The 23,941-nt window shown below is 47.6% G+C and overlaps 1 long non-coding RNA gene across 2 annotated transcripts; it reads right to left on the bottom strand.

Annotated features, from left to right (window-relative positions):
• LOC104914141 lies at positions 1-11,550 on the bottom strand. 2 transcript variants are annotated; one of them, XR_004161915.1, is made up of 4 exons: positions 11,411-11,550; positions 6,095-6,152; positions 3,492-3,611; positions 1-2,985 (listed from the first exon to the last, which is right to left on the bottom strand). It is a non-coding gene; the product is annotated as an uncharacterized LOC104914141 (long non-coding RNA). The 2 variants fall into 2 exon arrangements; XR_004161914.1 differs by lacking the exon at positions 11,411-11,550 and adding an exon at positions 10,781-10,885.
• Between the last annotated feature and the right edge of the window lie 12,391 nt (positions 11,551-23,941).

Here is a 23,941-nt window from a genome sequence, read left to right as displayed (position 1 = left end):
TTTTACCAGCTCTAGCAGCCCTAGATAGCTAGCCCATAGCCCCTTCCCCACACACACACCCCATGTCCTGCACTGTTAGTACAGCAGTGGGCCATGTAAGTACAGTTAGTCACATTCCCGTGTGCCTTTGGGATTAATACTGAAATGGAATGTGAAATATCAACATAGAATGCTTTCAGATATTTTGTGAGGTCTTGAAAAGGCCCAAGATGGTTCATGGAACAAAACTGCTTTTGTGAATGACAGTGTCACCGGGACTGTCCCTTTCAGAAGGTTCTTTCCACGTTTGCTCTTGGCACTGATTCCTTCAGTAAATCTTTCTCACTGGTTCTGGTGACTCAAGCCTTTCACCTGGGTTTGGGTTGCTGTTAGGAATTCCCTGGGTCAAGCTAGGAAATCCAGAGAACATGCCCTCCCTTCTCCACAGGCTGCAGAGGGCTGCCTTGAGTACAAAGGACAAAAAAGAAACCAATGGCATCAGTAGAAAACCCAAGTTCCTGAAATAGCAAGGAATTCTTCCAGCGTAAATATCCAGGTGGCCCTCAGGAAGGAAATGTGCCCCTAAGAGGAAGGCAGAGCAATACCCAGAGAGAGTTCCTTCCTGACCCCAAGTGCTTTCATCTCGAGCATGTGAATAGGAAATCTTCCCATCTCTCCAGCTCACAGCTCCCTGCACCATGTAATAATGATTATAAACACTCCAATGCCATCCCACTTCACAACTGATTTCACCTCCTGATGCAGTGGAAAAAACAGCCGGGAGCACTGCAGTGAACTCCAACCTAACCTGAAGTTTTGGGAGCAAAAAGATCAACTTGAAGTCTATGGGGTTTTTTTTTTGGCAGTGGGGTGAAAACAAAATCAGGAGTTTCTGCACTGCTGTAATTCCAAGCACCAATGCCTTGGCCTTACAGTATAAGTTCAGTGGCAAATAATTATAAGCTACCCTTCTGGACCTGGTAGGCAACTTTGTGCTGCTTTACCTACAGGGATAGCTTGTAATACTTAATTACATTCATAACACATTGCATAAAAAGAGAGAAAAGTCATTTTCTCATGTGCTGTCTGGCAGATTGCTGATGCCCTTCAACTTGTTTTGTGCTTTGGGGAGGTTGAGAAGGAGGAAGGAAGGAGGTGAGCAAAAAACAAACAGGTTCTGGAGCTGATGGCAAGCATCTGTCTGTAGACAAGCAAGGAGCTTTCCCAGTGCAGAAGAGCTTGGCAAGCCACAGTCAAAATTTATTGACTGCAGTGTGGTATGCAGTAAGGAGGAGGGCTCCCAGGGCAGACCTCAGCCCCTCCAGCAAAATTCCAGCTCATGCCACTCAGCTCATGAGAAAGGAAATGAATGGTTCCCATTGGCGAGCTGTGCAGGAAAGTTGCTGCAGGGGTCTGGCATCCCTGTCTGCCACCCACTGCACAAACATCTCATGGAGGAGGCTGTGAACTGCTCCCCCATGAGTGCTGCAGGGAGCTTTCTAACTCCTGTGCATGCTTTGACAAGGAGGAAGGCATTAGTGCAGGTGGCTAAGAGTACAAAAAGGCACGGAACGCAGATTTGGCTCCACTGAACTAAATTCACTTTTCTGTCATCTGGCTCCCAAAGGATGCTGTGATGATTTTTTGCTCTTGGCAGATTCAGACAAAGGTAGTAATGCTCTGGAGCTCAGTGCGTTCATCTGCTAGAGTTTTACTCTTGGATTCTGCTGAACTAGAAGCTGGATATCTCCTGGCCGAGTGTTCCAGCAATAAAGTTATAGAACAAGCTTTTTCAACCAACTTTTTGGGACATTTTCCCTTCTTTTTAACTTGTTCCAGTTGTACATACTGTCCTGGCCGAAAGCCTAGATTAAGCACTGACAACTGCTTCATAGCTGAGCTCCTCAGACATGGATGAGCCAAGATACACATCCACACACACGCAAGCACACACACAAAGGAGATGGCAGAAGGCACTAAAAATAACTCCACTAATTGAACAGCCTTCGTCTGGCAGCGCGGAAGATGCAGCAGTCAATCCAAAGCCATTTCCTGGAGAGGGACTGACATTGCTGTGCAGCCAGGGGAGAAAGATGCTCTCCACAGGCCAGGGGCAGAGAGGATTTCAGCATGTTTTCCCTTATTCATGCAGCTGGTGATAGCCCCTGCGTCACTTTTAGTGGGAACTCACCCCTGTGGACAAGGGTGGGGTGCATGGGAAGAGTTACACCACCTCAGCTGGGAATTTGGCAGCCCTGGGAAGGGTCCTTCTGCTTATTAGTTGGCTGAGGCAAGAACAATCCCAGAAGTGCCACTTTTGGCAGAGAGCAGGGATCCAGGGGAAGCTGCACAGCTGGCGTGGGGAGCCTACAGCCAGCAGCGCAGCTGTGATGTGATCCCTGGGAACGGAGGAGCAACTCCTAGGGCTCACGTCCTCCTTGACAGAAAGGACACGTTGTCAGAGGGAAATTCAGCAATATCAGAGAATCAGGATTTGATGTTCTCTGCGTGGACAGGAGCACACCTTTCTGCTGATGCTCATACTGGTTAATTCAATCTCTCCCCACCAGTGCCACTGTTTGCTCCCGAATACTGATGATTCCAGGAGAGCTGGAAAACCTCTTTTCCCTGTCATTCTTCACCAGACCACTCTTCTACCTGCTTCCTGAAATAATCACACAGATTTGATGCAGCTTCTTCTCCAGCTGTACACAGTTAACTTGTGTCCCAAGTGCAAGCATCACACCTAATGCACTGCGACAGGGCCAGCGTGGTACAAAAGTGGGTCAATCCAGTGCTGACACCCTGAAGCTTCCTCCACCTTAAAGCATTTGTGCTTTAAACTTCAACTGAGTTCCAGACTTCAAAATTGTGGTTCTGGCGTGGAGCCACCATGGATGAAGCAGCTTCCTCTTCTATAAGATTTACAGATGCTGGATGTTTGGGACTTACCATGTGATAGTTGATCATTTCCTGCAGACTGTCCCCAAATTTGTCGAGGCACTCCTGCAAAAGAAAAGCAAAAGAAAATTAGCAGTGAATAGAAGCAGCTGCCCTTCATCCCCAGGGGCTCAAGGGTCTAAGAGGGACTCTTGTTAAGTCACTCAAGGGCCACTCCATCACTTGGCGAGAAGATGTTCAACAAACATCTGGCATGGAAGTCACAGGCTCCCCATCCTTTCCAGGTTAGTGCTGGAATCACCATGCCAGCTGTTTCTTCTGCAGGCTGCTTACCCGTGCTTCCTAAATAACTGATGCTCACTGACCTAGATTGCAGTAACCTTGCCAGCACTGTGGCTTCTTAAAAGTGCAGTTCTCCCTGCAAACGATGAATCTGGCTGTGATCTTTCAACACTGCATTAATGGACAGTCTCTATATTCCTCCAAATAGAAAATCTCATACTAAAGAGATATTTAAACAGTAAAAAAAGGACTTGGACGTACAGTCCACGCACACAGCATCAGGAAGCCTACCACTCCCCAGCTCTCATCCACTTTGCAGGATGACTTACCGAAATCATTTCATCTTTCTTGCACTGTTGTGACAAATCCCTGACTCCGCTGACAAAGTGCTTGTTTGTGGTGATGTAGGCTTTGCCTGCTTCAATCATCCCACTGCATAGCTTCACCAGCTGCACAAGGAGAGAGAAGATAGGCAGCTGATCACATTGAACTGAAATGCAATTGGGCTGGTCTTAATGTGCATCATCGTCACAGCACAAGACCTTCAGGACAGGATGCTAAATGAACAACCATAGCTGCATCAGGCAGATTCAGGGATGCACACCTCACTTCTCAGAGCATGTCACGCTGTCAGCACTTATCCCTTAGGATGAATAACTGCAGGCTCACCCCTGGGGACAGGTGAACCAGGACAGCCCATCTTCTCCTGTGAGTTTCCATTGTTCATCAGATGCTTAGGCATCAGGTCTGCACGTTAAAACATGCCATCCCCATCAGCAGCTTTGTTGGAACTCCAGGGGAGCTCCCTGGATCTTGCAGCTTCCTAACTTGGGAACAGGTTTGCTGCAGCATGGACATACATCTCCAGAGGGTTCCTTATTGACTTCTGATAACTTAACAGCTGCTGGGAGCATTGCCAGACTTCCCATCCGCAGCAAACTGCCTTCATGAGCCTGGAATTGGCTGTAAAGACAGCAACATCCTGGCCCTAAATATGTCTCCTTTCACCCTAGGCCCCTTGTAAATAGGTCAAGTGAAACAACACAAATCCATAAACCAAAGACCCAAGAGATCTACAACATTAATGGATGATCACAGAGCTTTTTTTTCCTTTTTTTTTAAATTTTAAATAATCACTGGTTTAGGCTTTTTAACAAAGTGAAACACTTCAGCTGCTGACAATGAACAATGCTTGAAAGTGAAGTTTTCCATTCTCAAAATCCAGGAGCTTTTTAGGGATATTGATCTTACTAATGATAAACAGCTTTACAAACCTACCCACCTGCCAGCCTCACCTACAGGTGATGGGGAGCACTCAAGTCTGGCTTACTGTCAGAGCCCCCCCAAAGCAGCGTGCACTGATCTGTGCTCTGTTTGTGCAGCCATAGGCCCTGGGGTCTGTGCTGAGCCATGTTCCGTGCACATGCATTACAGAACAGTCTTGCTTGCCTCTGTCTGCAGTATTGTAAGGACACAGCAATATATAAATATACATGCAGTCACACACGGTGTATCTGTGTATACATTGTACACACAGTCCTCACTCTTTCACACTCACCTCCTCCCCTGCCCACACAATCTAGCAGAGCAGCACTGGGAGCCAGCAGAGGAGTGCAAATAGATGCAGCTCCTGTCACATCTGGAGCCCAGATGGACACAAGGGTTTGGACAGATTCTCTGGAAAGGAAACTCAGCCTATTCTGCAACGTGGCGGTTTCTAGCAAACATTCCTGTGTGCAAACATTTGTGGCCAAGGCTGTCTCACTAGTAGCTGAAGGCCACTCAGCACAAGCACACTTTGAAATCACATTTCCTACTTCTTGAACAACATCAGAGAGCTCAGACACCACTGGTAGGAAGTGTGTCTGTGACAGCTGGAGGAAACTCCTGCACAACCAGGATATCACCGTAATTGCTGCCAGTAGAAGAACAAGATTGCATACATCTGTTGCTTTACTGCAGTCCTCACCCAAAGGAGCTCAAATCACTTTGCAACAAAGCACCGAGCAGCTCTTGCACTTGCAGCCTCCCCTGCCTGCCCTGCTGGTTCCTTGGCACACCAGGCTGCCTAACTTTAGGAGCACTGACAGCAGCAAGGCTTCAATCAGAGCAAGCTGTGGCCCATGGTTCATCTTCAGCACCTCAGGCTTGTCCATAGAGGAAGACAGACAGCCTCAATCCCTCTGCAGCTTTCACCAGTGAGACTAGCTTCTGTAGGTGTCCATTTCTAGCAGCTTGAACACTAAACAGGTTTTGTAGGACACAGGTTTGCCTAGAGCTGACTTCAGCAAAGCCATTTTTCCATCAGACATAAGGTTTTTCTTCCTTGCTTGCTTTGCCAGCAGCTCTTCTGGCTCCTCCTCTTCACTTCTCTGTTCTCATTGAGAAACAACTTGGCTGATGGCTCAGACTTCAGGAGGAGTGGGGGTGGAGGAGGCGCCTTCGAGCATAAAGCCTCTGACTCAGACCCAAGCCACCTCAGCACTCCCACACCGCTGTCCCTTCATCCTCCACAAGGCCTCAGAGGCAATGGACACCCCTTGCCCACCTTCCTGCAGCATCCAGCAGGGCAGTGAGAGAGCTCCTCATGTCACAGTTGAGATGGCAGAGAGGGGAAAAGGACAGCACTGCGATATCTCACCGCAGCAGGAAGGCAGTCCCCTGAGATCCAAGAGCAGACAAGAAGACCACCGTGCAGCGTCATGAGCCCAAATCCTCTTGTCCCAATTTTGGACATTGCAAAGAAGCCCTGACAGGTGCCTGTCAGTAGAGGGAGACATGGTCCTATAGACAAGCCCAGTGCATTATTATACATCAATTGACTGACAGCCTGCAATGGGCCCTTGTTTTAGAGGAGGCTGGTAGGCCATATTCCTCAGCAGGAAGCCATCAGTCCCTCTTCCAACCAACGTGCTAAGCTGCTCCATCTTACCTTGTCAAGCTTTGCCTCTATCTCCACCACATCTGTTTCCACTTCATCGATGGTTGCCCTGAAATGAGAACATTGAAGCCATAATTAATCAGCTGTTTATGATGATTGAAAAGTCACAGAACAGATCAGAGAGATTACAGTATGCGTGCTGTTGGGGGACAGGAAGGAAGGATTCATACTTCTCCCTGTGTAAGCCCAAGTCTTACCTTTAGGAGGAGGAATCCCACCTGATCAGGAATGAATTCCACAGGGCTGACAAAAGGGATGGAGATTCTGCTATCCTCCATCAGCGTTGTGGCATTCAGCTGTGCTGTGACAGTCACACAGAGCAAACTCTGGGCTTGTTCTGACCCCGCAGGCTTTGCTAATGGGTAGCACATAATGAGTGGTACAGACACCTCAGCCATCCACTCACAAACTGCGTGCTTCCCCACCACCAAAACTGATTTCCTAAGCTGTGATTGTGCCTGAAGAGCAGCCACACAGTGAGTAATGTCCTCAGAGCCTCGGGAACCACCACTCAAGCAGAAACACATCTCGGTCCTTCTGTCTTTGAAAAACTTAATTCTCCCCCACACGTGGCCCTTTGGTTGCAGACAGACAAATCTGCTCCGCAATTAATGGATCTGTTTTCTCTCCACGTCAGCAGACAGATGTGACAGTAAGAGGCCAGTGGGATCCAGCTGCAAAGGTCACCAGGCCTCCCTCACAAAGTGAAATAGCAACATGACATCAGCCATTTGCAAGAGGCATTCCCAGGCCAAGCCACGCGGAGTGGAATGACTTTTTTCAAGGCCAGCATCCAGCAGCACACATTGCAAACTTGAGAGCCTCCTCCTGCAGAGCTGCTCGCTGCTATCCTCTGCTTGTACAGCTCATCCCTTAACCACACACCTGGAAATGTGGTAAGCCTCACACCATCCCTATGCACTGAGGATATACAAGCTAAATTCCACTGCAAACAGCTTCTTACATCTGCGGGCTCGTAATTTAAAATGTTGGTTCCTGAAATATTACACTTGGGCTTTAAAAATAATCCAGCGCTGAACATTTGCCAGGTGAAAGAACAGTAGGGGAGAGATGTGATTTAGAGCCACGGGAATCAATATTCCTATCACAGCAAAAGGGAAAGATGCTCACAAACCAAAGGGAATGGCAACAGTTCTGAAGGAACCGTTTGAGCATGTAGGAATTCTATGCCTCCAAGCTCTGACCTGACTCAAGGGCTCCTGCAATGTGAAGATGTACTGCTTAGGCCCTGTAGCCAGGGACCTTCTGAAGACCCACTGGGCTTCTGCTTTCCTGCCTGCTCCCACAAACCATCCCAGCTCCTCCCTGAGCAGCTCTCCAGAACCCAATCTGAGCTCACCCTCCATCAATAGGACTGCAGACCACCAAGCCCTGGTGATTCATTATGCAAATGTAGCCTCCCTTGTGCCCTCTTTGAAAACACAGCCAAAAAAGCAACTTCTTCCTCTCTAATAATGCAGCAGTGCTTGAGCTTTATTGCTGCACATACGGTTGCCCTATAGGAATGGCAGCCTGGCTGTGCCAGGGGCAAAGCTTTTGAAAGAAATGGAATAATTAAAGAGCTGCTTTCAGGCCGTTTTTTTGTGTTTTTTTTTTTCTCTCTCTCTCTCAGCTATTTTTGTTCTCTGGGTTTGGAAGTCGTGTGCCTTCATGCATCGCCCTCTTACTGCCAGATTCAATTTTTCCACTTGGTTTCTTCTTGCTTCTTATAGCTGGACATAATAACCAGCTAAAAAAAAGAGAGAGAGAGAGACAGTATTTCTGGGGCTGCTTTCTTTCCAGGAAAGCAACAGCAGCCGTTGCTTAATCTGCCGACATCAGCTAGAAGCTAATATAGCAAGGCAGTCTAGCAGTGTGTTTCCTGCCAGAAGGTGGAGAGAGCATCTGTAATTTACTCCCCTTTTTTATCATGCCTTAAGAAAAGGAGTTGATATATTTGGACTCTCTGTGGAGGAGGAAGACATTTTGGGTCTGGAATTCACTAAGGTATGAATACAATTGGCCATGGCTGGAGCAGCGTGAAACCTGAGCTTCGCGTTTGCTGCACAGACTTGATATAAAGGGTCCCAAGCATTTGATTTCAAGGATGTTGTCTCAGGGACCTTTTTAGTTTCAGGGCTCTGGCAGAACTCAGAACATCACAGGAAGCCAGAGTGAGCATCCAGCCAGCGAATGAAGACCTTGGAGAGATGCACCATGAAGCAGGAAGGTGCAGTGCAGCCATGCAATCAACCCAGATATTCTGTAAGTGCAGGACAAAAGGACCTCATCCTCTGCCAAGTGCCCAATTTCTACCCCACAGTGTCTTTTCCTTTATGCCTGGTTTCCTTGGCAAGGGACCCTTCTTTGTGCAGCTCTGCCCTTTGCTCCTTGGGAAGCCCTGTAAGTGCTTGCACACAAGCTCACCCCAGTCCCTCTGCAGGAGCAAGTGCACCAATGCCAGAAAACCTCATTAAGATCTGTGTTGCTCCAATGCACTGCAAACAAGCTGGCAAGGAGCTAAAGCAGTGATAGCTGAAATCTTTCTGGGCAGGCCCAGCACAATGCTCCAAGGAAAAGACCCTGGGCAAAGCCACAGTTCCAGATTCTTGAACACCTCATCTCCCATCCTTCAAGGTTACAATATTCATAAATCCACCCTTGGACTTAAGGAATTCAGAATGTCCTTATCCTGCTTACAGATATGGTGCCAGAGTCCACTGGACACCCTTTCCTAGAGAAACAATAGGTTTCAACTGGGCTCAATTCTCTGCCAATATCATTTCCAAACTCAAATCCTCCCACTTCCACCAGCGTGTCACAGATAAAAGGCTTTCCAGTTACACAAGCAAACTGACAACCTGGAATAACTCCATGGGGATGAGTAATGCCACCTCAGCATCCTCCTTCGCTGCTCCATCCCAAAGGACCACAGAAGCAAGAGAAAGCAACATAGCAAGAGGCACTGCAGCTGCAGTGTGCACACAGGGATGCTCGGAACTTAGGGCTCACATCCTAAATGCTCACAGCTGGAGGCATCTGGCTGGGAAACCAAGGGATTCTAACAGAGGGAATTGAATCCCTTTACCTATACCCCAAAAAAGCAACGTCCCCATTTCTGGGCAGCTAAAAGCCATGCTGTCATCTCCTGGCTGGGTGCCCTTTGTGCTTCCTGATGCTGTGTTCTTCCTGCTAATGCTTTTCCAGGCCTTGGGCTATTTCCATCATGAGGGAAGAGAAAGCAACCCACAGCCTCATCTGCTAGATGTTCTGCACAAAGCAGAGCCCTTCCAGCCAGAGCAATGAGGCTCAGGCTTCCTTCATCAGAAGAAATTCCCCACAGTCCTCAGGGGTCTGCAGTGGGAATTTTAATTTGTGCTTTAAAGAAGCCATTCAGAAGCATGATTTGTGTGAGACAAAGATCTTCCCAGAAGCATTTTTACATCCATGTGGAAAGGAGTAATAAATACTGCTAACAGATAACAGGGTCTGCAGCAAGAACACATCTGCCCATGCCCTGCAGCAGCCTGGTTCTGCCCTCACTCAGCAGACAGCCCAAGCCAAGCACAGCATCCAAACACTGTGCTAAGATGTAATTAGAGTAGAATCAAGGATAAAGGTGGAGGGGAAATGACATCCCAAGCAAAGCTGCCACAGGCAAACTACCTTTTGAGATAAATCACCATTAGTCACCATTTGCTCCTGACTGCTGAGCAATAGGTTTACAAACGGGACAAACAGTGACTGGAGCATCCGTGGTTACCAGCTGCCACAAAAGGCATCTCCTGACTTCCCCATTCCTAAACTGATCAACATTTGGCTCACAGTGATACCGTGAGCAGCCCGTGATTAATTCATGTTTGGAAACCTCGGGGGGTTCCCCAGGTGATAAGCTGACTACAGCAATGAACAGCCTTGTATTAGATGAATAAACTTTGTGATTAAACAATATCACGTTAATAATGAGCTTGGGCATGAAGTGATCAACATACGTTTCTCAAAGCTACATTTTTCACATTTTTTTTTCTCTGTGGGGGGATGATGGGTATGGTTTTCTTGGCATTCTTTCTTGCCTTTGACACAAATACACACGTGCTTTAAAGAAGACAAGTGCAGTAGAAATCCAATACCAAACAGAGTATTAGGAAGTAATAAAATGACTTAAACATTCTTGGTTACCTCTGGCAACGATGTGAAGAAGAGATCCAAAAGGACATAAAGTATAATTCCAAATTATTAGCTGCTATTACAGCAACACTTCCACTTGTAGCTCTAGAGCTTCTCATAAAGCTGACATCATTACATCCCCTTCTTTCCCTTGGGAGGTGCCTTTGTTTTTCCTCACTTTTCCAGCAGGGAAACTGAGGCACAAAGGGGAAAAAAAAAGTGGTGCCTGCTGCACTGAATCTGATTGGTGTGCTGAGTGGCCAAGAATGGCTCAGTAATTCCTAGGAACCCACCTTGCACCAGGAATAGCTGCATGCGTGTGTGTGCGAGACAAAGAGGACTCTCAATGCTGAGAAAATAGCTCATACAGCTCCAAATTAGGCTGTTGTGGGCCCTACACTATGTGCCACTGCAGTGATGTTCAACGTGAGCTTTCCAAGGCTCAGGACTGGAAATGGGAACTCCCAGTGCTATTCCTGATGGCCACAGCATTGATGGGAGGAAGCTTACCCTGACTCTGTGTCCCATTATCATGGGATAAATGCATCTTTCCTTCTTTGCAGCAGTGTTTGGAGGATTCATTACATAGCAGTGCCAAAACGTTCAGAGCCAGGAGCTGGAGGTGTGCAAAGCATAGTTGTTATTATTTATTAAACCTGACCAGGGCTCTGTTTGAGATGGAGTGAAATTGGTACTTGCCTTGATGAGACGAGCCCTGCCCGAACACAGGCTGGCACAGGCACAAACTGCTTCTCATTCGACTCCTTCCAGAACCATCAGCAGCCTGACAAGGTCAGCAGCAGCTGCCAAACCTCCTTCCAGAGGAGCACAGAGTTCTCTAGAATTTCAAACAAGCAGCGGGTGTGCCTCCAAGGAAAGGGGCCTGCAGGGGGAGGTGGGATTTCACATCCCCTTCCATGTCTTTGTCTTCTGCAAGATGCTTTATTTTTAGAGGTTTAAACTGAGATGAGGTAAAAGCCAAGCACTTATTATTAGTGGCACTCTTTGGACTGATCTATATATATATACATATATATATATATATATATTTTTTTTTTTTTGCAAGAGGGGAAAGTGCTGCATTCATTCCATGGTGAAATTCCACTGTGGGTAACCCTACAGCAAGTATATTAGTCTCACCTCCTTTTGTTGGCTGTAAGATGCAAAAAAAAAGAAAAAGAAGGAACCTGACACAGACAGGCAGCAGAAGTAGCCAAGCTCTAAAGCCAAGCTACTGTTAGCCTCTTTGAATACCCATCCAAAACCTTCTGTGCCCTCTGGTCTTTACTGTTCTTCTGCCTTTCTTCAAAAAATTAAGCATACTTTGCATCTCTCCGTCAGTGTGAGCAGGCAGCACCATGGCAACAGCTCCATGGTGACAATATCCCTGACAACCAGGTCCTGCAACTGCCACTGCTTCCAGTTCTGAATGCCATGATTCTCCTGGCTTTGTGGAAACAGCCTGGAATCAGTTGTGAGATGGTTACGAGCCAATGGTTCCTGAGGATAATGAGCAGGGCATGCAGGATACGTGGGAGATGTGGGCACCGAAACTGGGCAATGTCATTATATATCAACTCAGCAACCCACCTCAGCTGGAGCGTGGGCTGGGAAGGGGTGAGTCTGGGTGAGATGGTCCCATCTCAAAGTGCTAGAACATTCAGCTTAGACCTGGGGAAAGCAATGGTGGGGATAAGAGTGGAGGGAAGTGAAGCCCAGCAGGAGCCAGGAGGAACAAGCAGGAAATCTTCCCAGCCCCCTAAATCCTGTTGCTGTCAGCTAAGCGTGGTCACTGTTATGTGAGCTCTACCAGACAAAGGACTCTGCCCTCCCTCAATTACACACACAGCAGTGGGATGCCTGGAGCCATACAGCACTAATTTGGGATTAAGTTGCACCTGAGGCTGTAGAGGTTTGGTGGTTGATGGCCTGGCTAGAGAGCGCTGCTGCCATCTGCTTCTCCTTTGCTCTTTCTCTATTAGCTCTCCAAACAAACCCTCCACCCCAAGTACCACATGCTGGCCAGGCACAGCCCCACTGTGCTGTTCATTGAAAAATTAGCAGCCACCATGGCTTTCAAGCTCTGTTGCATAACAATTTCTAATCAAACCAGCCTTTCTAGTTGCATTTCCATCAATCTTGTGCATGCCAGTACTCAGCCTTTGCTCTTCTGTACCTCCATTCAAAACACCTGGTTCTCCACATGGCTGCAGCACATGGGCAGCACTGTCTCTCACTGCTCTCTTTTTCCTCCAAGAGGGGAACCAACTCAGAACCAACTCAGCTGATATTGAGCCCATTGGCCCCTATAGTCTATTATTATTATCACGCAATCATAGAAAAGACCTCTATGATCAAGTCCAAGCCCAACCCATCCCCACCATGCCCACTGACCATGTCCCTCAGTGCCACATAGTTCTCAAACACCTCCAGGGATGGTGACCCCACCACCTCCCTGGGCAGCCTGTGCCAGTGCATCACCACTTCTTTCAGAGAAGAAATCTTTCATAATATCCAACTGGGACCACTGGCACAGCTGTGTTCAGTAGCAGGATGAAGGCAGTGCATATCCCATCTTCTTTACTCCCAGGAGTGTTTCTGGTTTTATTGATACTGCTTTGGACCAGGAGAAAGCGACCTTAGGGAGATGCCCTTCCATTAGCCTCCGAGCCAGCTGCTACCTGCCCTCACCCCCCTTACCAAGTTTCTGAGTGGATTTGTTTGCTTCCTTGAGGGCTTCAGATAGTGTGAGCAGTGCACCTTGCACAGTGCAGCTCCTTGGTCCCCTTGTTATTTACCTCTGTGCCTCACAGTGAGCTCGCTGTCCTCTGTCTGTGTGCAGTGGGGAGGGAGTTCCTGCAGTCCCCGCTGGCTGTAGCACTCACACAAAGGACAAATCAATGTTTATCTGGTTCTTTGGTATATGTATCTCCACGGCCCTTCACTGCTCAGCAGAGAAGACTTTCTGCAACTGGAGTTACATGCCTTGGAATGGGAGGATTTGAAGAGGCTGGGGAGAGTGCTGTCTGACTGGGAGCAGGAGCATGGGAGCTGGTGCTCCTGGGTCGTATCCTTACCTCTGGCAATGACTTAGCCCTCCCATCAGAAATTGCTCATGTTCGCTCCCTGCCTTGGCTTCCCCATCTGTAAAATGGAGCTGCTTTCACAAAGCTGCACTGCGAACTCGAGTTAATGACAGCTGCAACACATTCAAATATCTTCAGATCAAAGATACTGTGAACAGATTACTGGTAATAGTTGCCAGAGATTTATTAGCACACCCCCAGTGATGACAAGTCAATAGCCTTCCCAAGCATAAACGCTCGACACAGTGCAAACACTGACCTAGATTTTGAGTAATTATGCTGGAAACAGGCACATGTGATGCTTTTGCTCTCTGGCTTTCAAGTCAGCAGCATTCAGATAAGTAGAGAACATATAGCTACCTTTAGTTTCAGAGCTGGCCCTTTCTTTTTCCCACTCGCAGTGTTCTCTTAAATATGAACCCCTTGGGGTCCTTACACAGACATACTGAGCCTTGGTCATCCTGATATCAGTGTGACGTGTGTGCAGACCTCCAAGACAGGGCAGGGACTAACGTAAAAGGAATGGAAAGGTCAAAAAGATGGAAGCGATTCCCTCCAGACTAACTAAATAATTAAAGGCTCTGCAGAAATTAATTCCTATTATATCTTTTTGTGGTTTTAGTTCTTAAAAACCTTTCTTCTTTACTTAAAAGGCAGGAGCTGCCCTTCAGAGCAGGAATCATGGCTTGAGGGAATCACAGCAAGCGTCAGGAAGGTGAGATTCAGTGCCTGGACCCACTGAGTGCCTGTGAATATAGGTGCCTCTCAGATATGCTTGTCCCTGTTCCACAGCTCCTGAGAAACCAGAGTTCACAGTTCTTGTCTGCTCTACAAAGGAGTCAAAAGACTGAGCTGATGCCAGGGAGGAACTCAGTGATGGGATACCTTCAGTCCAGTACAAACGAGAAACAGTAGAACTTAAAGGGTCTTGTCTATGTTCATCCCATTCAGCACTGCAAGCTAGGAAAGAAGCGTGGCAACTGGAAGAACAACACTGAAAAGAGATGGATGGAGACAGAGAAAGCTGCCATTAGTTGGAGGTGTCTCTAATGACTCACTTCTGCAGTCCTGGTTTGCTGCATAGCAAGCATCCTCAACCCAGCCACATGGTGCTAGGACCTACCAAAGTAGGTATGTGTACACAAACCTCCCACCAACCTGCAGGCTGCTTTGCCTCAGCTGAATGCTGCAACATGAATCAATAGAAGCAATGCTATTTACCAAAAGCACCACCTGGCCAGGATCCTTGGCAGAGCATCATGGTGCAGAGAAAGCTGGCATTTGATGGTTCAGCTCTCACCACACACTGCTCCACAGCAAGGCAGCAAAGGCTGACCAGCCTCTACTCACCTACGTGGAGAGGAAAGCAGGGAGGATGAACAAACATACGTGCTTACAAAGCAAGTCAGTAAACAGCATCAGGCAGGAGCTCAGGAGCCCTACTGCTCTGAGTCCTGGTGGCAATCGCCATACAGCAAGAAAGCTACCAAGCTGCATTAGCATCAAGGCCTAAGCTGACAAAGGCTCAGGGGAAAGGGCCCTGAGCCAGCTAAGATTTAAAGGCCATGCATATGCAAAGACCTCAAGCAGATATGTGATTTTAAAACTCACTCCCACAAAATTCAATAGGATTTAATGAATATGCCTAGTGCTTAGAATATGCTTTACCTAACTTGCTAAGTTGGAACAGTTTGCTGAACAGGAATCAGAATGAAGAAATATCTTGGTTAAACCAGTTGCACAGGTATGGCCAGTAGGATGAATGAGATTCAGAGATACGCCAGCAAGGAGTAAAGTAGGGAGTTAATGCTACGAGCAGCTATGCTTGAACCCCTGGATCCTTGCTGTCCCAAACACGTGTGATGAAAGACCTGGAGTGCCTCTTGCTAAGCCAGGTATGTGCAGTATGCACAGTTTTTGTAGGCTGGCTCCATCTGAATTGCTTAGCAAAGAGCACTTGGTGCAGGGCACAGGAGTTGTGCACATCAACAAACCAATGCTCAACAGAAACACCAGGCACTAAGCAAGTGTCTCCATCACAGCTGAGCATTCCAGGCCTGGACAAAGTGAGGAAAAGGGTTGTTTTCCAGGTCACAGTAGGTCAGGCTGCAGGTTGCCAAACTCCTCTAAATAGAAATATGTTTACTATGCTTTTATACAAACGAAAAGAGAGGAAAGCCAGGCAGGAAACTAAAGGCAAAGTATTTTGGAGGACTGCATCACCACTGCATCTCTTTCATTCCAGGCATTGCCAACTGCAAAGACACCACATATGTCCTTGTCTGTGGAAATGCATTGCTCTGTGACAATCCCATCTCTTTGAATCCCGTGCAATCACACGATACCGGAAACTACAACTTCACAAATATTAAATATCACAAATTAATGCTCAATGAAATGAGTGCTGTGGCACAGAAGTGAATTTAGCCCATGAGACTAGTGATCAATTAGACCATTAAAATGAAGGCTGTGTACCTCGTCACCAATCTATGTGACATCCATAACATAAGGCCATGGAAAAAAACTTTCTGATGTCTGGGATGGCAGGCAGACTCAGGGCCTACCAGTCATTGGAATTCCATAGAAAAACTGTTTTGGGGGAAAAAAAAGAGCACTACTGGCAGATGTGAGGTGGATGCTGCTACACTGCATGAGCTCCTGCCTGGAACCAGAAGTGGCTGGGCTGCAGATGTGTGCAAGATTTTGTTTAGTCTACCATGGTTATTGCTGCAGAGCAATCTTTCACCCTGAAATAACCATTCTCCGCACACATGCATAACTGCATGCACACACACGCAATCTGGCTGGAGATGCTGAGCCTGTGTGCTTGAAACTTGGAAAATGACCGTAAGGGTAGGCGAGCCAGGGGGAGGGCAAGAGAAGAGGAGAGAAGGGCTTTGGGCCTCTCGTGGGTGGAATCCCAGCTGATAGGAATCTCTGCTGTTTCCAGGCATGTGCACCCTCCGGTTCCGGACAGCCAGCCATGAGGCTGTCCTGGCTCAGGCCTCGCTCCCTGCTCCCCTCCTGCTCCACGCCATAAGCTGGTTGTGCACCTGGCCTTGCTCTGAAGCCTCCTTGTCCTTCAGCAGCCTCTGAAGTGCCAACTGAGAGAGAAAGAGGGACTGTGGCAGGAAAGGCACTCAAATGCCAACTTTGGAAAATGCCAATGGCAGGTGTCCCTTCAGTGCAGTGGCAGTGACAAATATCCCCCCGAATGCCCACACACACTCCAGCCCTTGTTCCAGCAGTACAGAGCAGAGGAGCACACAGGGCCCATTCTGCAGGCACGGCACCATCCTGCACTGCCTGACAGTGCATCCCCAACCCACCCGAGGCTGTGGAGACAAGGCCTCCTCTTATGGTCTCTGCCACAGCAGCCCTGCTGTGTGCCCTGCACTGGAGCTGTTCCGCAGGGCTGGCTGTCCCCAGCTCTCCCTGCTTGGCTAGATGTCCCCATCCCATGCCCGGTCATGACCAGCTTTTTGGGAGCCCTCAAGGTGCTGAAGGCATTTCAGTGGTGCCTCAGAAGGGCTGAATCGCTTACGGCCCCGCTGCCCCAACCTTTCTGTGGGTGGAGAAGTGCTGCGCCGCTAGAGAACTGATGAAAGCTGCTAGCAGAAACATTATCATCAAAATTGATGGCAAAATAAAGTGGGAATTCACAGATTCGCAGCCTGCCAGCAGCAGGGCTGGTTGGGACCATCTGGCCTGACTTGCATCACTGAGCCAGTAGCTCTCAGGCAGTCACGCCAAGAGCAGCTCCAGCTCACTGACATCTCACACGAACGGCCGCCACGTGGGGTGGGAGCAGGGCAGAGCTGAGCATCCTCAGCCTCAAAGCACACCGTGCTGATCCCGTCCATGGATTCCACCTTGGCAACACCTGCTGCTGCCAAATGTTTCTGTAGCTCCGGAGGGAAGGAGCTGCTTTGATCCTGAGGACGTCATTCTTCAGAACAACACCAATCTGGGAAAAAACACTCATGAGTTTCTGGCAGCCCTTGAATCTCCATCTTGGTTCCAGAAGGAGCAGTGTTCGGTTATCTAAGGCAGAGGGAGATCTACCACTTTCACTGGATAATCCCTTAATTAGTGCAGCCTCCAAAATAATCCTACAGAGCGGTTTGCACGCACAGCACAGGTTAAAACAAGCTGTGCCACAGATCCCAGGGCAATGGGCAGCATGTCATTCTTAGGTGCCTTTGTATTAATTGATCAGCTTCCTTTTACATCTGCTAAAGCAAGTTGTGCCCCAGCCCTCCATCTTTACACCCCACTAATGGGCCTTTGCTCAATACATTATAGCACGCTGAATTTAAAGGCCAGTAAAGCCTTTTGACTAATTTGTAAGACCACGCATGCCATTAAAAGCAACAGGAAAGCCTCTCTTCCAGAATAGCCCCCAGCCTTGACAAGGAGCTACCAAGAAGCAGAAGCACACCATCCCCGTGGCACTGCGATCTTACCAGTGCCATGCTTTGCTGGAAAACATGCCCAGGCTGCATCATCACAACCTCCTCCATCCTGGTGCTCAGAACAATTGGATTAGCTCAGTCTCCCCATAACTGCAACGGTCTCTGCACGAACACAATGCACGGGCTGGCAGACTCGAGGTACTTGCTGGATGTCTTCCAAGCTGGCACCTAAGAACAGCTTTCAGCCAGCAGGCTTTGCAAGGCAAATAATTTCTACACTAGCAGCTCAGCCCTCCTTCTCCAGGTCAAAGTGCAGCAGAGATTAAGAAATTTGCTTGGCCTCTCCTCGTAGAACAGGAAGAGATGTTGTTACTGATGCTTGAAGACAGATAAGAAAACAACTGTACTTCTTATCCAGTGTTCTGGAGACTTGGGAATACACACACAGTCCCAAGGCAGTAATAACTGAACCCTCACCATCTCCAGAGAAGTCGATCACAGGGATGAGCTGGAGGTGCTCCATGCAATTAAAGCCCTGCAGATCACAAACTGTACCACGAAATGAAATCTTTTACGTGGCTCAGTGTGAACTCATAGGTCCAGAAAGTAAAAATCTGTCCTTTGTGTTACAATAACAGTTATTTTTTCTTCCTTCCCCTTCTCAGCACATACATATTTACACACACACTGCCCTTTTAACTGCAAATACTGAACAGTTCTCAGAGGACAATGTCTGGAAAGGTTTCCTCCCAGTGCCAGAAGAAACAAATGTCTTAAATAAGAGATATTGCCTGGGGGTGTGGGGTTGCTTTTGGACTGGATTCTGAATATCTTTTCTCTCCCCTCCTCCCACTCTCTTTTTCTTCCCCGATTCACAAGGAAATCACAAAGCAAACTCAGGACTGAATGAGACTTGTTTTTTGTGAATGTTCTGCCTCTCTTTTCGGACATTCACTTCCACCCCCACCAGCCTAAATGCTCTCATTTGTACAAGCCCAAAGCATACATTCAGCACATTTCCACAACCAACATCTGGCCTGGTGTTTAATTACCACTGCAGAAACCCGTGGGAGTTACACCGATATACCAGTGCAAATTTTAACTTGTTCTCCTTCGGTCCAATGCTGTTTCATTTGGTTTAACTTCTCACGTTCTTCAAACACACTGATCTTTGTGTCAGACAGGTTGACATGACCAAAAGCCGAAAGTCATTTGCTGCAGCCAGGTGCATCCCTTCCACCTCTACAGATACACTTCTGAAAGGACAACCAGTGAGATATGATGCTCTGCACCGCATTGGCAGAAGGTTTTACTCTCCTTCAGTGCAAAATCCTCCAGATCTAGCCACCTTTGACATCCCTATCTGGCAAAGGACTGTAGGAAGAACTCTGTTAGCCCTTATTTGCATGGTCTGGATCATTCAGAGAAGTTCTAAGCTGCCAGGAAAGGCTGCAGAACCTTCAGAAAAGCACTGGACGTCACTGGTGTGCTAACAACTGCTTCCTTTCCCTGAAAAAGAGGTTCTCCTGCTCAGAGCTGCATAGGAGAGATCACACATCAAAGGACAGCACGGTCAGATTGCTTTATGCCATCAGTAGGGCCAAGAATTAACACAACACACTGTAAGCTGCAATGGCAGAGCCTTTGATCAAATTTTCAGCCCTTTTTGTTTCTGAAATTAAAAATTGGGGGGAAAAAATGGCAGAAACTCCTGCAAACCTGCACTCCTAGCTCCTCACATGGCCCTAAAGAAAGTCCAGCTCTGCCCTGTGAGTTGGCAGGGCTCTGCAGACTAACTTGTCGCACAAATGGGGCTAATGACTGATTCCTGTAATAAGAGCTGGCAAGCATAAGAAACATTTCACACCCTTCCTCCCATGAATGGGGAAGAAGCATTCAATTAGGAGCACTGCCTATTCCTTAATCATTTCCTTTGTGTTTGTGGTTATTAATATCTTTACATGACTAGTCAAGCCAAGGGCTACGTTTTTCTGCACTCGTTTTGGCTACTAGTTAATGCTTACAAAATACACACAGATGACACACCCACTGAAAAGTGAGGTAAGAAAAGGATGCTGATGTTGGCATTGCTGTAGCAACTGCATTCCTTACTGAGACCCCTATGAACCTGAAATTATACAATCTTACAGAAAGAGACTGTCACACCTCCAGTGAGTTTAAGCAGATAAGGCAGGAAAATAGCAAGGGAAGGGAAGTGAGGCATGGGAGAAGTAACGTGACCCAATGAGGTCAAGACAAAAGCCAAAAACAGAATTGATCCTCCTAATCTCTCAGTAGTCTGCACTGCCTGCTGGAGAAATATACCTCAAATCTCTGTTAAAAAAATGAAAGATAATCAACAAAAGCAAGTTGGAAGTCGTATGCACTGCCACCAGACTGGAATTTGGGAAGAAAGCCAGATGTTCTTAAGCCTGGTATGTAATGGACCCAACAATAAGCACGTACACACAGCATGGGGAAATGGTTCAGGCAATGCTGGGAAGAAACCCATTCCCTGTCTACATTGTGCTTAGTACATCTGGATTTTGGTCTTTAAGAAAGAATGTGAGACAACATGAGAAATGATGGGAAGAACTGTCAGTCCCACCTGTAGCACTAACCAGCCATCACAGGTATCCAATAGTGATGGTTAGCCAACCATCTGCCAGGTCAAGGATGCTGTTCCAGCAGCCACAGCGATTTGGCACCCTTCAGGGCTGTACTTTGCATGGAGAATGGCAGCAAGGGAAGAGTTTGTGGCCTGTGATAGCAGAAGGCTGTGTTCAAAGACCCTGACCCATAGACAACTTGTTGAGCAGCCTACCAGGATCACCATTTGGAAGCATTCCCCACACCAGCCCAAAAGGCAGGGAGAACACAACAGGTCTGACAGATGGAGAGGCACAATGGGGGGAATGTAGGGTTCTGTGGCCAGAAACAGGCCAAGGAGATGGAGTTCACATGGGGAGGAGTGCCTGGCTTTCATTTGAGGCTGAGTCAAGGCCAAGCCACAGCCCCGGATTCTCAATCACTGAGATCACACAAGCCTGACTTGGAAAACAACAGAGAGAAACCTCCTGAAACCTGGTGACTGTGACACACCAACCAACCAACCAACTCCATTCAGCCTTCATCCCAGCTCTGAACCTATGGGCTCTAACCGGGCAGTTTGTATCCCAGCCCATCACATCCCAACTCACCCCATCTCCCAGCTCACACTCTAAGAGGGCTTCGTCTCCACCCCAGACACTGGGATGATCCAAATGCACTACAAAAACACCACATGTTCCTAGAGGATATGCAGTAATAACACTCAGTATCCTGGTTTCTGTGTTCTTTATCTTCACATTTCTAAGGCTCCCTTTGTGCAGTGAGCAGTTTATTCTCAGATCTGCTGCAGAAGGGAAGGTTCACATTGCTTGCTTGCCAAGTCTTAACTGAGGCCTTTGCTCTATTCTGTGGAGGGTTTCTGCACGTTCAGACTATCTAAAATAAAAATCATCTGGAGTGAGAAATAGATGGCTGCTCTTTGTGTTTGATAGCATAGACCTGGGTCTGTGCTCTTGCTCAGTGGGGACAATGGCTTTTTTTCAAACATTGCAATGATTCCAGCCAGCTCTATGCGCTCCCCGCGTCCACGCAAGGCAGCCAGCCCCTGCCCCATCACAGGGCAGCTCTGCTCCTCCTGGAAGCTTTGTTGTCAGTCTGCAAACCTCCACAAAACCCGAGAGCTGTTGCTGCTAATCTCCGTTTCCCTTTCTGCTCAGAAGTGACAAAGCAGAACGCTGCTTCTGCCTCACATTCCTCCGAGCCCACAGGAAACCATAAATCAGAAGAAAAGCATAACATCCAGAAAGAACTTGCAAAAGGACAAACACCAGGATGGGCTGTGGGGCTGGGGAAAGGGAGAGGGGAACCTGTCAAAGCAGCCACAAAGTGAGCGTTAACTCACAGCTCCACCTGGCTGGGAGAGGTCTTGTTCCAAGGCATGAGACTGGGGGGAAATTTTGGGTCATGGCACCTAAAGCTCTTCCCTTCTTTCAGAGAATACACACATATACATACATCTGTATTCTTCATTTCTTTCCAACCCCTCCCTTGCCTCTTCTGTAATCAAATAACAATAATTAAAAAGACAACATTTAGCAGGAGAGGGTTAAACCAAATGTCACCCTGGGCAGCTCTCAGCTGGCTGGGAGTTTGGACAACACAGGAAGCTGCGGTCGGTTCAGTTTAGCTTTGCAGGGAGACTGCTACAGCTCTGCATCCTCAGTGCCATCAACCTGGTCTGCAGCCAGGTCATGAGAAGTGAATGGCATGGAAGGTGTCCCTGGCACTGTGATAGGACCTGCTCTGCTTTCTTCCCACCAGCCCTCGGTTGTGGATCAGGCTGAAGCATCTCTTAGCAGGAGGATTTGCTTCATTTAAAGGTGACTCGTGGTTCTGGTCAAAATGGCCGAGATTTCCTCTGGCCCAGATAAATCTATTTATAGTAAGTGTGATGCTAATTCCGTGCTCCAGTCTGATCTACTTCTGCTCGCTGGAGCAGCAATGCTTTCTGCTACCTGTTCTTTTTAACTGTTTCCTCACGGCCATTCTGCTCTCAGATCCCCAGCCCCTGCTATACACAAGATCATTCCTTTTTGGTGTACCGTAGAGCAGCCTGCATGCACAACATGAGCCCTGCAGATCCTCTCCCTGGGGAAACTGCTGGCTCAGACTGAGATCTAAGCTGGGTCTTGGATAAGTGAGAAAAAACAGATGAAAACACCTTATACAAGCCACTCATTTAAGCCACAACTCGAACTGAATTGCTTTTCTTACCTTATCTGAGGTTCATGCAATGTTTTGTAAATAGCAATTCATTTTCTGCCACTCGTGTGAACTAAGGAGTGTAGAGGGGATTTTGCTCATCATTAAACCTCGTGTCTTTGGGATAAACAGTACCAATTGCTTAATGGAGAAAATGGCAATAGAAGAGCTGTTTTTAGTGGCTCGAGTCTCCTATTTTTGTTCCAGGATAATGGAATAAGCTGTATTTCTAATCTTGACTAAAATCTCTCTGCAGATGGCAATGAGCATGATGCAGATGTGAAAGGTCACGCCAATGCTTTTTGCTCCAGAAAGCAAGAGAGAGTTTTCTGCAGTAAAAAACAGAGGTGAGGAAGCGGAAGCTCTGCTGATGTAAGTAAAGCCCAAATGATGATGAGATGCAGGGTCTTCATGTCCCTCCTTCTTCATTCTCATTTGTTTCTGGTTTTTTTCCAAAGGCTTCACTGAAAAAAAATATTTTTCTTTTTTGAGCCCATCGTCTGCTTAAACACTTGAACTTGTCATCAGAGCTATCAGCTTGGTCTCCTTTCCTGCTGAAGGAATACAAGCAGCCAGCCAGCTCAGCTCCATGCTCCTCTGAGTCCTGACAGGCAGTGCAGGGAGGGACTGCAGGATGGGGTTTGGATATTAGCACTTTGCAAAGAGCACACTCACACAGCCAGCACGTGCCATCAGCTCCCTGCTCTGCAGGTGAAAGCAGGTGGTCTCAGCACAGTTTTTGAGTGCTACAAGAACCTCCAAGCAGATAAAATACATTGAGACGTGGAAACCGCATTGCTCAGTTCTCTTTCCACTGGTAGGTGAACAGAACTCAGTGTCTGGGTGCTGGGGGATGTGGGAGCAGGCAGCACCAGGCAGCAGTTCCCATCACAGCCAGATGGGAAGCACAGACAGCGACAGTTCCCTTCAAGTTCTATCCAGTCCTGCACTTGAAAACCATGCAGTCTCAGCATCCCAAATTCCTGATTTTGCTTCCTGCTGAACATAAATCTTACTCCCAAATAAACACAGCAGAGAGTCAGAGCTGAGCCCTCACTTAACTTGTACAATCTTCCATGTAGTTTTCTGGTAACATCACATTTAAACAATACTAAGCTGTGACCCTTCATGCACTGCTATGTTCAGTGCAACTATAGCAGAGAATGGCTTCATTCTAGGGTGGAAAATGGGATGACTTGATGCAGTGTGGCTCTCCATGAACTTGGGCAGGCTGTAAAGGACCTGAGGATAACACATTTAGTCCCACTAGTATAAACAGTTGTTCCCATTAATGTGATTTGCTCATGCTGAATAAGCATTGTAAACTGTCTTTCAATCTGTGTCTTCATTTATTAAAA

This window comes from Meleagris gallopavo, chromosome 23 (assembly GCF_000146605.3).
Source record: "Meleagris gallopavo isolate NT-WF06-2002-E0010 breed Aviagen turkey brand Nicholas breeding stock chromosome 23, Turkey_5.1, whole genome shotgun sequence".
In the NCBI taxonomy this organism is placed as follows: domain Eukaryota; kingdom Metazoa; phylum Chordata; class Aves; order Galliformes; family Phasianidae; genus Meleagris; species Meleagris gallopavo.
This window is presented reverse-complemented; position numbering and strand designations above follow the sequence as displayed.